Genomic DNA, 13,569 nt, shown 5'->3' on the forward strand with positions numbered 1-13,569 from the left:
TTATGTAACTTATTTCTATCAAGTCGCTTTCATGTGAATAGTAAATTAATTAATTTCTTTCATTTACTATTTATATGAATATTAAATGAATTCATTTTGATTTAACTATTTAAGTTACATTGTTGTACGCTGTGCTTTACAGATTGTACATCTTTGATTTAATTGCATTTTTCTTATAAATTAAGAAAAATTACATCATAAAAATAAAACGATTAAATACGTAAAAATTTTAATTTGAAAATTGCATCTTCAATAGTAAATTTTTATCATTTCATATAAAAATATTATTCACATGTTTACGTATATATAATATATATATACACACACAATTATATAACTATCACAAGTTATGACGTTCGTGAATCGTCGGACAAACAAGGTGGTCAACCGTTATATAAAACTCATTTACAAAAGTTTTAAAACTTGTCAAAATGCATTGCTTATCATGACGAAAATATTAAATCATATAGAGAATTGGTTTAAATAAGTCAAAATTTTTCGGGTCATCACAGTACCTACCCGTTAAAAGAAATTTCGTCCCGAAATTTGACAGAGATCGTCATGGTTGACAACAAGAATATTTTCATGAAGAATATGAGTTGAAAAAAAAAATAGAGTTTTATCATTGGTGATTAATATGGATAAAATGAGACGACCCGTCCTAATTCATCTGGACGAATACATTACATTTGGTTATATCGCGAGGTACTTGACCTCTATATGATACATTTTACAAACATTGCATTCTTTTTTTAAAAGACAAACTTTCTTTACATCGAAAGTTGACGGCATGCATAACATTTCATAATATATCCAACTATAATTGACTTAATAATAATCTTGATGAACTCGACGACTCGAATGCAACGTCTTTTGAAATACGTCATGAATGACTCCAAGTAATATCTCTAATATGAGCAAATGCATAGCGGAAGATTTCTTTCATACCTGAGAATAAACATGCTTTAAAGTGTCAACCAAAAGGTTGGTGAGTTCATAGGTTTATCATAAACAGTAAAATTCATCATTTTGATAGACCACAAGATTCAAATACAGTACACCTATCTCGTGTACGAAACCATTTTCATAATGCTTAGCAGAGTAGGTTCGTATCCTTTTCTCCCCCGTAGGTTGCCTCGCAATTTTTAAAATAATCGTGCACATATCTCATGCACAAAACCAATACACATAACCTGTGTATAAAAATCATTCTCTCGATACATAACATTCATTTCGATTTTATTGCTCAACATGGTAACCGACCTTAACATATAATGCGCATCAATAATATCCCCAAAACAGAACATCTCATCTGTATAATATTCATATAAACTTCGAAGTACTAAACACCACGCCCACTAGCTCTTCCGTCTAGTGAACATTCTGGGTGGGGGTGTTAAACCCGGTAGCTACCTTTAGGATTCGCGTGAATTAGGGCCATACCCAATTCTAATTCTTAGGTTACCAAGCAATAATAATCAGGGCAAAATATATTCACAACAATTAGTGGCAATTATCACGTCCAACTAATTCAATAATAATCCACAGAACTTCTGTCTGCATAATAATTCATTCGAGGAATGTTTTGCTTATGTCTATCTCGTCAAACATTTATAAAAGCATTTCATGTATTCGCAGTTCAAAATATATTTCAAAAGCATTTAATAAAGCAGTTATAAAAATAGTGCATATATTCTCAGTCCCAAAAATATAAAGAGTAAAATGGAGCAAATAGAACTCACAACATTGTATTTTGTAGTAAAATACATATGACGACATTGAACAAGTGTAGGGTAGGCCTTAGATTCACGAACCTATATTATTTGTATATATATTAATACATATCCTTGTAGTCGAACAATTATATGTGTGTATATATATATATATATATATATATATATTATTACTGATATAATTTTTATATTAGTAACTTATATATTTCGTTATTAATATATGTTCATTTTTATATATATATATAAAAAATATAAATTTTGTTACGTTATATGTATTAAATATTATATATATATATATATATATATATATATATATATATATATATATATATATATATATATATATATTCCATTTGTTTGTTAAAATAGTATTTATACTAATACCAAAATAATATTATTAATGATTAAAATAATAATAGTGATAATAATATTAATGATTCTATTAATAATAATATTAATGTTAGTTTTAATAATACATCTTATAATAACGATAATAACAGTAATTTTTAATAAAAATGAAAAGTTTATTAATAATGATAATGAAAATAATAATTTTTAAAGTAATACATAATACTTAATAATAATTATTATTATAGCAATTTCATTATTCGTGATAATATTGATAACAATACCTTTGTTAATCATAATCAAAATCTCCATGTTAAATTTCTAAACTAATAACTAGAGCTTCTATAACATCAATTCGTAATCCTAATCATAATAACAATAGTAATACTTATATTAATAATAATCATACTAATAATAATATTTAGTGATAATGCTAGTGCTAGTAATGATAATGATGTTAATATTAGTGATAATAACAATAATACTAAATAATATTACTTTTATTAACATTGTTAAAGATAACTACAATGATAATACTTAAGTGATAATCTTAACAATAATAAATACATTACTAATACTTATAAGATTAATAATAATGATAATAATAATAATAGTAATAATACTAATAATATTCTTAATTATAAATAATCATAATAATAATAATAATAATGTTAACTAATACTTTTAGATGACAAAATCTATAATAATAATTACATTAATAATAATAATAATCATAATAATTACTAATTACTAATAATAATGATAATAGGAATGAAATTTAGAGTGTATACCCCTCTTGAAGCCTTTTCTAAAAAAAATTTTGCTCCATACGAGACTCGAACCCGTGACCTCCCGCTTAAACACACAACTCTCTAACCATTTCTCCATCTTAGCTTTTCTGTCTAACTTCATATCCTAAATCTATATAACCCTTTTCTTTCTGCGACCAAAATAATAATCATCTTCATTAACAAACATCTCGGCCCAATTATACCAGAATTCGGCCCAAGAACAAATAAAACTCGGCCCAAGAACAAAACAAATTTACGGCCCACAGCAAAAGGCCATGTCTCAGCCCAACTCACAACATCTTCTATATATAAAAAAAATAATTGCTTTTGCCTAGTTTCGAACCCATGACCTCTAGCTCAACGACCCACTACCTAACCACTCCTCTGCGATTGTTTTTCTAATTATTATAACACGTTTTCTTTTTCCCTTTCTTCATCACTAAAACAAAACCCAGAACTATTTATTATCATCAACATCATCCTATATCTATCCTAATCGTACGGATTATTATTATGATCATAACATCCCCATTATCATCATCTAAATAATATCATCATCATCATCAATCTTCACAGTTTTAAAAAAAAAAAAAAATAGCGATAGCAGTAGTTAACAAAAAGCTTCGGTCCATCAATCATGATCTTCATCGTATCATCTTCCTCATCACTTATCAGCTTAATATAATTGTGAATCTTATCGACTCATAATATCACAGAATCATTACCATGACCATATCATTACGTTCAATATTACTTCCATCACCCATTATTTTCACGATTATCACCTCCTATCTTCATACATCTTTGAATGAAACAGAAACTGGATAATAGCAGTGGTTCGAGCAGCAGTAACCTTATAGTGGCAGTGATGTTTACAGCGGCTGCAAATTGAAAGAAACGGGAAGAAAGAAGAAGAAAAAAAAAGACAGCCTGTAGAAGTTCTTATTGTCGTGGAGTTTGGGAGGTGGGTTGCACGACTGTAACAGGCGTAGAGAAAAACAGTAACATAAGATAGTTACGCGTGATTATTGGATAGAAATATAGCAGCATCTTAAGTGATTGTTTGATAGTTGAGAGGTGGTGAGAGGTGGCGGTGATATGGTGTTGTAGGAGGTGGTCTAGAGTGGTGACGGTATTACGAAGGTGAAGTGGGTTTGAGAGGTGGTTTATGATGGTGTGAGGTTTCATGGTGATGGTTGCCGTGGCGGTTCATGGTGAAAGAGGTAGCGTTGGGTGGAGCTCGATGTTGGAGGTGAAAGGAAGACATACATATACATATATATCACATATGCATAAGTTTGTTGATAAAATAATCAAACATAGTGAGCTAGTGGCAGTAAATAATTGGGTTTGAAATATCACGGATTAATTTACTATTTAGTCTGCCGACACCTTAACACGGTTATCATATCGTGGTCCATTGCTAAACAGTTAATACATAAAAATCTTCCAAAAAGTTCCCAAATTTTTAAATTAAATATATTTATTTATTTTGGTCATTATGGTATAAAATTCGATCCTTAATTTGTTAATTAAAAATTACATCATCTGTCCCTCTCATTTATGGGTGAAAAATAAAAAGTGTTGAAATTTAATAACTATGTCCTAAATATAATTTTAGTAAGCCTAAAATTTATAGAACTCATTTTCGTATCACCGTTTATTTTAAAATTACAATAGTCCGTTTCTAACCTGATTAATAACTATCAAAATGACAAACGAACGCTACGAGCATTTATTAAATAAATTCTAAATCATATATATATATATATATATATATATATATATATATATATATATATATATATATATATATATATATATATATATATATATATATATATATATATATATATATATATATCATATATTATTTTATTTACACAAACGAATTAAATCATATAAGTTTCTATTTCAAATTTATATATATATTTAAATATATATGTATTTATTTACAGATAGTGGTTCGTGAATCGTCGGGAATAGTCGAAGGTCAAATGAATTCATAACATAGTTCAAAATTTTTGAGACTCAACCTTACAGACTTTGCTTATCGTGTCGAAATCATATAAAGATTAAGTTTAAATTTGGTCAAAAATTTCAGGGTCGTCACATAAAACAATTTAATTATGTGAAGAGTACGAGTGAAGCTATTGCAAAAGAGTGGAATGAAGAAAATAAGGATTCGTCTTATCTTTCAACGTAGTAACGATTGATTTCCGAAATTCAAGGGATTTAAAGAAGATCTTCATAATAAGATTTGATTCTTCGGTAATTAAGGAAATTATGATCCTCTTTGATTAAATGCGAAAATCTGTCTCGATTGCTCTGTCTGATATTTTACTATAAATCAACCTCCTTCGTTTCCTTATTTCTACACCTCCCATCTTATATACTTTCTTCCTTAATTCATACTTCCAAAACATTCGTCAATATGCTCAATCCAGTCCTGACCCTTGATATGTTTCTGACTATTGCAACAATCATCCTTCTTTTCCAACTCCCACCGGAGGAATCTGTTTACTTCTACTTCACTCTTGGGGTGGTGGTTTTTATAATCCTTCCTTGCATCTGTCTTTCCATATTTATTGACATCCACGGTTAATGATCTCTCCTATTTGCTGCGATTTATACTCCTATATATATTTCGAAGCTCTATACTTTTGTTTTCTCTTCTCGACTTTAAGCACAGCAACTAATGGTCCAGAATTCGTATGTATGGAGTTTCGAATGAACATAACTAATGTTCTAAGAAAGAAATTGTAATAACACGATCTTGATTGGTTAAATTACCATAAGTTACGGAAAAGATAGAACTATCAAGAAAATATGTTCTTGATATGTTTAGAGATTAGGTAAAATGAAAGAGTCGTGTAACATGGCACATGATGACGGTATGGTCTGTGAATCGTCATGTTCCATTAGAAACTCAGCATGACTTACTGTAATATAATCACGTTGATCAAGAGTCATTATATTATACTAATCATGCTTCAATTCCTAACACTACTTCAAAAACATTCATATTTTAAATTCGAATTTTTTAGAATTTAGAAACTAAAATAGTTTCCTTTATGATGTAACACTGATATTGCGAGGAAATAAATGATTTCAGATAATAATAGTTATGAAAATATTTTAAGAAATATCAAGGATATTTGTAATGTAAGATATGATGATATCTTATAATTTCTAACATCGATGGATGATGAAGAAGATTTGTCCGTAAGGGTTTAGAGTTAGAAGCAAGGTATTTGTTAATGACTTCAGCAGATACTGAATCATTTGGATTCTTTGAAGGCAGGTTTAGTCTTTGTGATTTGTCCACAGCCTCCTTCCTGGTTTGCTCAATCCGTTTTCCAGTTCCAAACCTTCTCTTTTTCTGAGCTTTTCCAACACATTATTCTTTATCATCAAACTTTTGACTGTTAAGGTCATTTACAGTTTTTGCTGCTTCATCAGCATTTTCCAAAAATTCGGAGAACTAATTCGTAGTTTGGGGTGCTTTTCAGAATTTCAGAATGGAAGATCATAATTCTAAGAGATAAATGTTATATGTATACATATAACTGTTGATGTAGAAACGCTACGAGATTCAAAATACTGATTGCTGATTCTCAGTAATTGATATGGCAAATCTCATTATAAGATGCGGATGAACACATGATGGAGTTTCGATAAATATAATGATTTTTTTTCGGAATGTCAAAGATCAGCAAAGTTGTTGGTAAGTTTACTGCTAATGTGGTGGGATATAAACGGTTCCCCAGTAACAATGACATACAGGTCAACGTATATATCAAGGTTATAATAAGGCTAATCCGAATGAAAAGTCGAAATTGATTTTGCTGGAGGTGTGACAAAATTGGCTACCTTGGAGAGGGATTGTATAATTATTTTTCGGTAATAACAATGCCAATGGATCATTGATTCGTGTTAAACTTCTACTCAAATTTCAAGAGTTTTTCAGGTGCATGATTATATGCATAAGTTCTTCTTTTCGTAGATAACGTGTTGTTGGATCATCCTCTTGGTTGTTTCTTAATTGAGGTGTTTTCAAGAATCATGAAGGGTTTGAACGCAGATTGTAATCGTCAATATGCATATGATGTTCTAGAATTTTGAATGATACAGATATTTTTCTGGGTTCTATGAATAGAAGTGATGTTCTAGCACAGTTTTGAAGTCAAAGTATATAGCTTTGAAAGATGTAGGGATCTAAAAGTGATGTTTTCTGTTAAATCTTGACTTGGATTCTGATTTGTCAAAGTCAGAATATGTAATCAAATTTGGATGAGAATGGTTGTTTTGATTTCTATGAAAGTGTTTCGTTGTGAAAGTAGTGAGTATAGATATCGATTATTAAATAATTGAAGAATGTACAGTGTAACATATTAATTGTGAACTTATATATCTCCCGAGTATTACCTACCCGTTAAAAATTTCACAAATAATATTGTGTACCAAGATTTTCATTACAGTCTTTATGAAAATATATGTATGTATATTTTCTTCAGATGTAATACAGATTTAATGAGTTAATATCATATTAAGCTCATTTGATTTTCGGCTGAAACTAGAAATGAATAATCTCTAAAACTTTAGAAATTACGTAATCTTCGCGGATTATTATGAATTAATACTTCATTATTCACTTTTATTGATATTTTCTCGGTGAATGATGTTGGTGTTCATGGAATTCTTGTGAGTTTCGCAAGATACGAATGATGTTGTCTAGAAAGTTTTGAGTACATCGAAGATGAAAGTGTAAAATCAAACATATATTTGAATAATACACTTGATTATAGTTAACGATTGTTAAGTCATTAACGAAAGATGTACATCATAGCATATTAGTTAAAAGGATTAACCGAGTAGTATCCACCCTTGAGAATTCACAAGTAATAGCTTAGTACGTAAAGATTTATTTTGATTTCAAAATTCATATATATATAAAATATACATATAATTTCTTCAGAGAAAATGAGTTAATACTTCATAACTCGTTGATATAATATACGCGTTGTTGATTTGTGATGATGTTGGTGATTATGGAACTAGCGGAGCTTGTGATGTTATAGGTACTGCTGGTGCTGACGATGCTGACGGTACCGACGTGTTGGTGATGCTAACGGTACTGTTGATGCGGTTGGTGCTTGTGATGCCTGCAAGTTGTGCATCATTTTCTCCAAATCCACTACTCGAGCACGAAGCTCGTTGACTTCTTCTATTACACCGGGATGATTGGCGGTTCGGACGAGCGGATGAATAAGATCTAGAATTTGAGATAGTATATAATCGTGATGAGATACTCTGAAAATGAGAGAGAAAATGGTGTTTCGGACTGGTTCGCCGGTAAGTGCTTCTGGTTCTTCGCCAAGAGGGCAATGTGGTAGATGGAAGGGATCACCTTCTTCTTGTCTCCAATGATTTAATAGACTACGAACCCATCCCCAATTCATCCAGAATTGATGATGGCTGATTGGTTGATCCATTCCGGTTACACTGCTTTCGGAGCTCGAGTGGAAATCCATATCGGAATAGCTGTCGGAATCTAAGGAATTTGAACTAGATACGGGATCCATCTTTTGTAATCAGGGAAATGATTTTTGATATGAAATAGATTATAGGATTTAGATTGGTATTCTTCAATACATAATTTACATGTGTATATATATAATACCAAAATTTCATAAATCACGGAGGAATCTTCGGAAGATGTCAGGCAAAGTTTACAGTAACAGATATGCTAAGATATTTGTCTGTACACTATCTATGCAATAAATGCAGGAAAACATGTCTAGACTTAAGAATGATAAGCAAGTAATTTCTGACAAGAAATGATAAGCAAAACTCGGTAAAAACATATACGGTCATAGTCCAGACTCACTAATGCATCCTAACAATTACCAGTTAAACACACTAATGCAAATTCTGGTTCCCTATGACCTCAAGCTCGGATACCAACTGTAACGACCTGTCAAAATCGCTATTGACACGGTACGTTATTCATTGATTTCATAGTGAGGTTTTGACCTCTATATGATACGTTTTGTAAACATTGCATTCTTTTGAAAAGGCACACTATAAATGAATATATAAATCCAAGGTTTTCGACATCTGATAATTTCTACGTATAGATAATCACCGTAAACAATAGTTTACAATACTACATCCGTTGACAATACAGTCAAAATAAGTTACATGGTGATGATTTTGTGAATGCAAAGTTTTCTCGAATAAAGCATATGCAAAGTTTTCTCGAATAAAGCATATGCAAAGTTTTCTCGAATAAAGCATGTATGACTCCATGCACATAGCTTGTATAACGTATAAGCAAACATCGGAAGACTTCTAGGAACCTGAGAATAAACATGATTAAAAGTGTCAACACAAAGGTTGGTGAGTTCATAGTTTTAATGTTGCGCATAATCTATATATAAAGGTGGATCACAAGATTTCAGTTGTTTCATCCAGAAACGTTTATCAAAATATTCTACAAGATTGAGCACCCTGGTAACTAAACTTAACGTATATATAATAAGTACCCCTGTTTTAACATACATGCAACCAACATGTACAATACACGCAAACCAGCGTGTACTAAACTCAAATAGCATACGTCCGCTTTATAGTTCAGGCTAGGGTCTCTATACCTGGAACGGACGGGGATGTCAAGCCCTATGTATCCATATACAACTATTCACGCTCACCAGTTCTTATAACTGACAGTTACTAGTTACCAAAACTAAGGGATTTTCGTTTCAAACTTAGTGTAGAATTTAGTATGTACTTGTATCCATTGCGTTTAAAATAAAGTGCATGTATTCTCAGCCCAAAAATATAGATTGCAAAAGCAATTAAAAAGGGATCTATAAACTCACATATCAATATTGTGGTTCCATATTGTAGGAAAAGTATGCAGACGCAATGAAAATGATTAATGCAAGGTTGACCTTTGATTCACGACCAATAACCCCGATCAATACCCATAAACTCCTTATTTAATACCCATGAATTTCTTAGCTTTAACCCAATTTGAAAATCACCCGAGCATACCTCTGTCGTAGTATTTTATGTAGTCATAATACTAATACTACTTAATAATAATACTAATAATAATAACAATAATAATAATAATAATAATAATAATAATAATAATAATAATAATAATAATAATAATAATAATAATAGAATCTTACGGAGTGTATATAAAAAAAGTAGATATGTGTGTTCGATCATTCATAAATATGGATTAATAAAATAATAATATAATAATTTTGAAATAAAATATAATAATATAAATATAATATAATAATATAATAAAGTAATAATATAATAATAATTTAAAAAGACGTGTGAATTCATTTTGTCAATTTCTACCGACAGTTTTCACATATCGGTATTTCGTACTCTGTTGCTAATAATTGACGGGTAAAAATATGGATAAAAATTCTACTTTTTATACTTGAATATATATATATATATATATATATATATATATATATATATATATATATATATCTGTTTTGGTCTTAAGCTTTATAAAATTAGTTGTAAAAAGGTTCGTTTATAAAGTTTGTACACGTAATATGTGTTTTTCTAGTTTTTGACTAGACAAAGATATATAATATAATATTAATTTAAATATAATAATATAATAAATATAATATTATAATAATATTGAAATAAAATATAATAATATAATAATAAATTTTAAATTCAAAGAATCGTAAATGTTTTAAAAAGTTGTATTTATCAAATACATTAGGGGTATATTATGTAACTTATTTCTATCAAGTCACTTTCATGTGAATAGTAAATTAATTGATTTCTTTCATTTACTATTCATATGAATAGTAAATGAATTAATTTTGATTTAACTATTTAAGTTACATTGTTGTACGTTGTGCTTTAGAGATTGTACATCTTTGATTTAATTGCATTTTTCTTATAAATTAAGAAAGATTACATCATAAAAATAAAACGATTAAATACGTAAAATTTTTAATTTGAAAATTGCGTCATTCAATAGTAAACTTTTATCATTTCATATATAAATATTATTCGCATGTTTACGTATATATATATATATATATATATATACACACAATTATATAATTATCACAAGTTATGACGTTCGTGAATCATCGGACAAACAAGGTGGTCAACCGTTATATAAAACTCATTTACAAAAGTTTTAAAACTTGTCAAAATGCATTGCTTATCATGACGAAAATATTAAATCATATAGTGAATTGGTTTAAATAAGTCGAAATTTTCCGGATCATCACAGAAGGATATAAAGATGAAACACATCAGCAAAATGGATGTTGATCTAGAGTGGTGTGCAATGTTTGTGACAGTGCTACGGGGTCTCAGTCTATGGTATAGTTTTAATTTTTGTGGAATGAAGCAAAATGAAAAGTGTACCTCAGGTTTGGACTTCGTAGCTCTGTCACAATCTAACATTGCACATAATTAAGGATCACAATCCATCTCTTGATGTGTTTCATTTTAGATCCTCTATGTTCCAGTTCTGCAACATCCTCACTTTTGTTCTGACCCGAACTAGAACCTATAAGGACCTGTGTGAGTGATATGAGATTGAATCATTCATTCAGAATCGGAACACGAAGGATCTAAAGATGAAACACCATAGCAAGAGTTGATATTGATCTACAGTGGCGTGCAATGTTGGCTTGTGATAGGGCTACAAATTCCCAGTCTATGGTACTATTTTAATTTCTATAGAATTAAGAAAAATGAAAAGTGTACACTGTAGCTCTATCATTATCCAACATTTCTACACAACTATGGATCAACGTCAGTATCTTGATGTGTTCCATTTTAGATCCTTTATGTTTCAGTTCCACAACATCCTCGCTTTTGTTGTTCTGTTTGGACTCTAACTAGAACCTAGAAGAACCCGTGTAAGTGGGAAGGGAATAAATCATTCATTCATAAGCAGAAAATGAAGGAATTAAAAATGAAAATGTTAACTAAGAGAATTAAAGAATGTAAACTGTAATTGTAATGATCAGTTTCTATTTCATAAGCTTGAATTGTTACAATTATATTTGCAGTTTACATTTGCTGAGTATTTTATACACACAACATGTAACAGCTATTTCTATATTAGGGTAAGGCTCCAATACACTTTGGAACCCCCTTTAACATTTATGGAAATGGAAAGCTGTGTTGGAACCGTTAACTTGGCAGCTAGTTGTGATCTTGTGACATGTTCAAAACGGGAAAGGGTGAAATGAACTTTCTGATCCCAAAAGGTCAAATTACCAAAAACGGTAATTTGACTCTTATGCTTGATTTGCAGATGTATTTTAACACTCCCCCTCAAGTTGAACAGTGGGGTTTCCAATGTTCAACTTGCCAAGAATTTCACTGAATAATCTCCCGTTGACTGACTTGGCTAGGATATCAGCTAATTGGTCTTCTGATTTGATAGATGGAAGAGAAATAATTTCACCGTCTAATTTTTCTTTGATGAAATGTCTATCTATTTCCACGTGTTTAGTGCGGTCATGTTGAACGGGATTTTCTGAGATGGCAATTGCTATTTCATTGTCGCACAGGATTTGAATTGCTTCTTGTGGTGAAAAACCAATCTCAGTCAGGAGCTTCTTGATCCACAATGCCTCGACTACTCCTTTGGCTATTCCTCTGAATTCTGATTCGGCACTTGAAAGGGAGACAACCTTTTGTTTCTTACTTCTCCATGCAACTAAATTACCCCCGACAAGTGTGAAGAATCCAGACGTAGATTTTCAATCCCCTTTTTCTCCGGCCCAGCTTGCATCTGTATATATTCGATTTTTTAGGTGTCCATGTCTCTTAAAAATAACTCCATGATCCGTTGTTTTCATCAAATATCTGAAAATTCTAATTACAGCTTTCATATGGTGAACCTGTGGTTGATGCATGAATTGACTCACAACTCTAACTGCATGTGCTATATCAGGTCGGGTGTGAGCAAGATATATTAGTTTTCCAACCATCCTTTGGAATTGCCCTTTATCAGCAAGATCAGCTTCATCTTCCATATATAGCTTCTGGTTTGGAATCATTGGAGTATCAGCTGGTTTGCAATCAATCATACCTGTTTCTGCAAGAAAATCAAGAACATACTTCTTTTGACAGATAAATATTCCATGTTGGGATTGTAATATGAAAGGACCCGTTCATATACATTATAAATGATTCACAATAGTTGATTACATCGTGAGGTATTTGACCTATATATGATACATTTTACAAACATTGCATTCGTTTTTAAAAGACAAACTTTCTTTACATCAAAAATTGACGGCATGCATACCATTTCATATTACATCCAACTATAATTGACTTAATATTAATCTTGATGAACTCAATGACTCGAATGCAATGTCTTTCAAAGTATGTCATGAATGACTCCAAGTAATATCCTTAAAATGAGCTAATGCACAGCGGAAGATTTCTTTGATACCTGAGAATAAATATGCTTTAAAGTGTCAACCAAAAGGTTGGTGAGTTCATTAGTTTATCATAATCAATCATTTCCGTAATAGTAATAGACCACAAGATTTCTATTTTCATAAATATCCTTACACTCGCAAGTGTATAAAAGTATTCTATAAGTTGTTGAGCGCTTCGGTAACCATACTTAACAATTAATGTGGCATATTCCCTTTATTATG

The sequence above is a fragment of the Rutidosis leptorrhynchoides genome, chromosome 3 (assembly GCF_046630445.1).
Source record: "Rutidosis leptorrhynchoides isolate AG116_Rl617_1_P2 chromosome 3, CSIRO_AGI_Rlap_v1, whole genome shotgun sequence".
In the NCBI taxonomy this organism is placed as follows: Eukaryota; Viridiplantae; Streptophyta; class Magnoliopsida; order Asterales; family Asteraceae; genus Rutidosis; species Rutidosis leptorrhynchoides.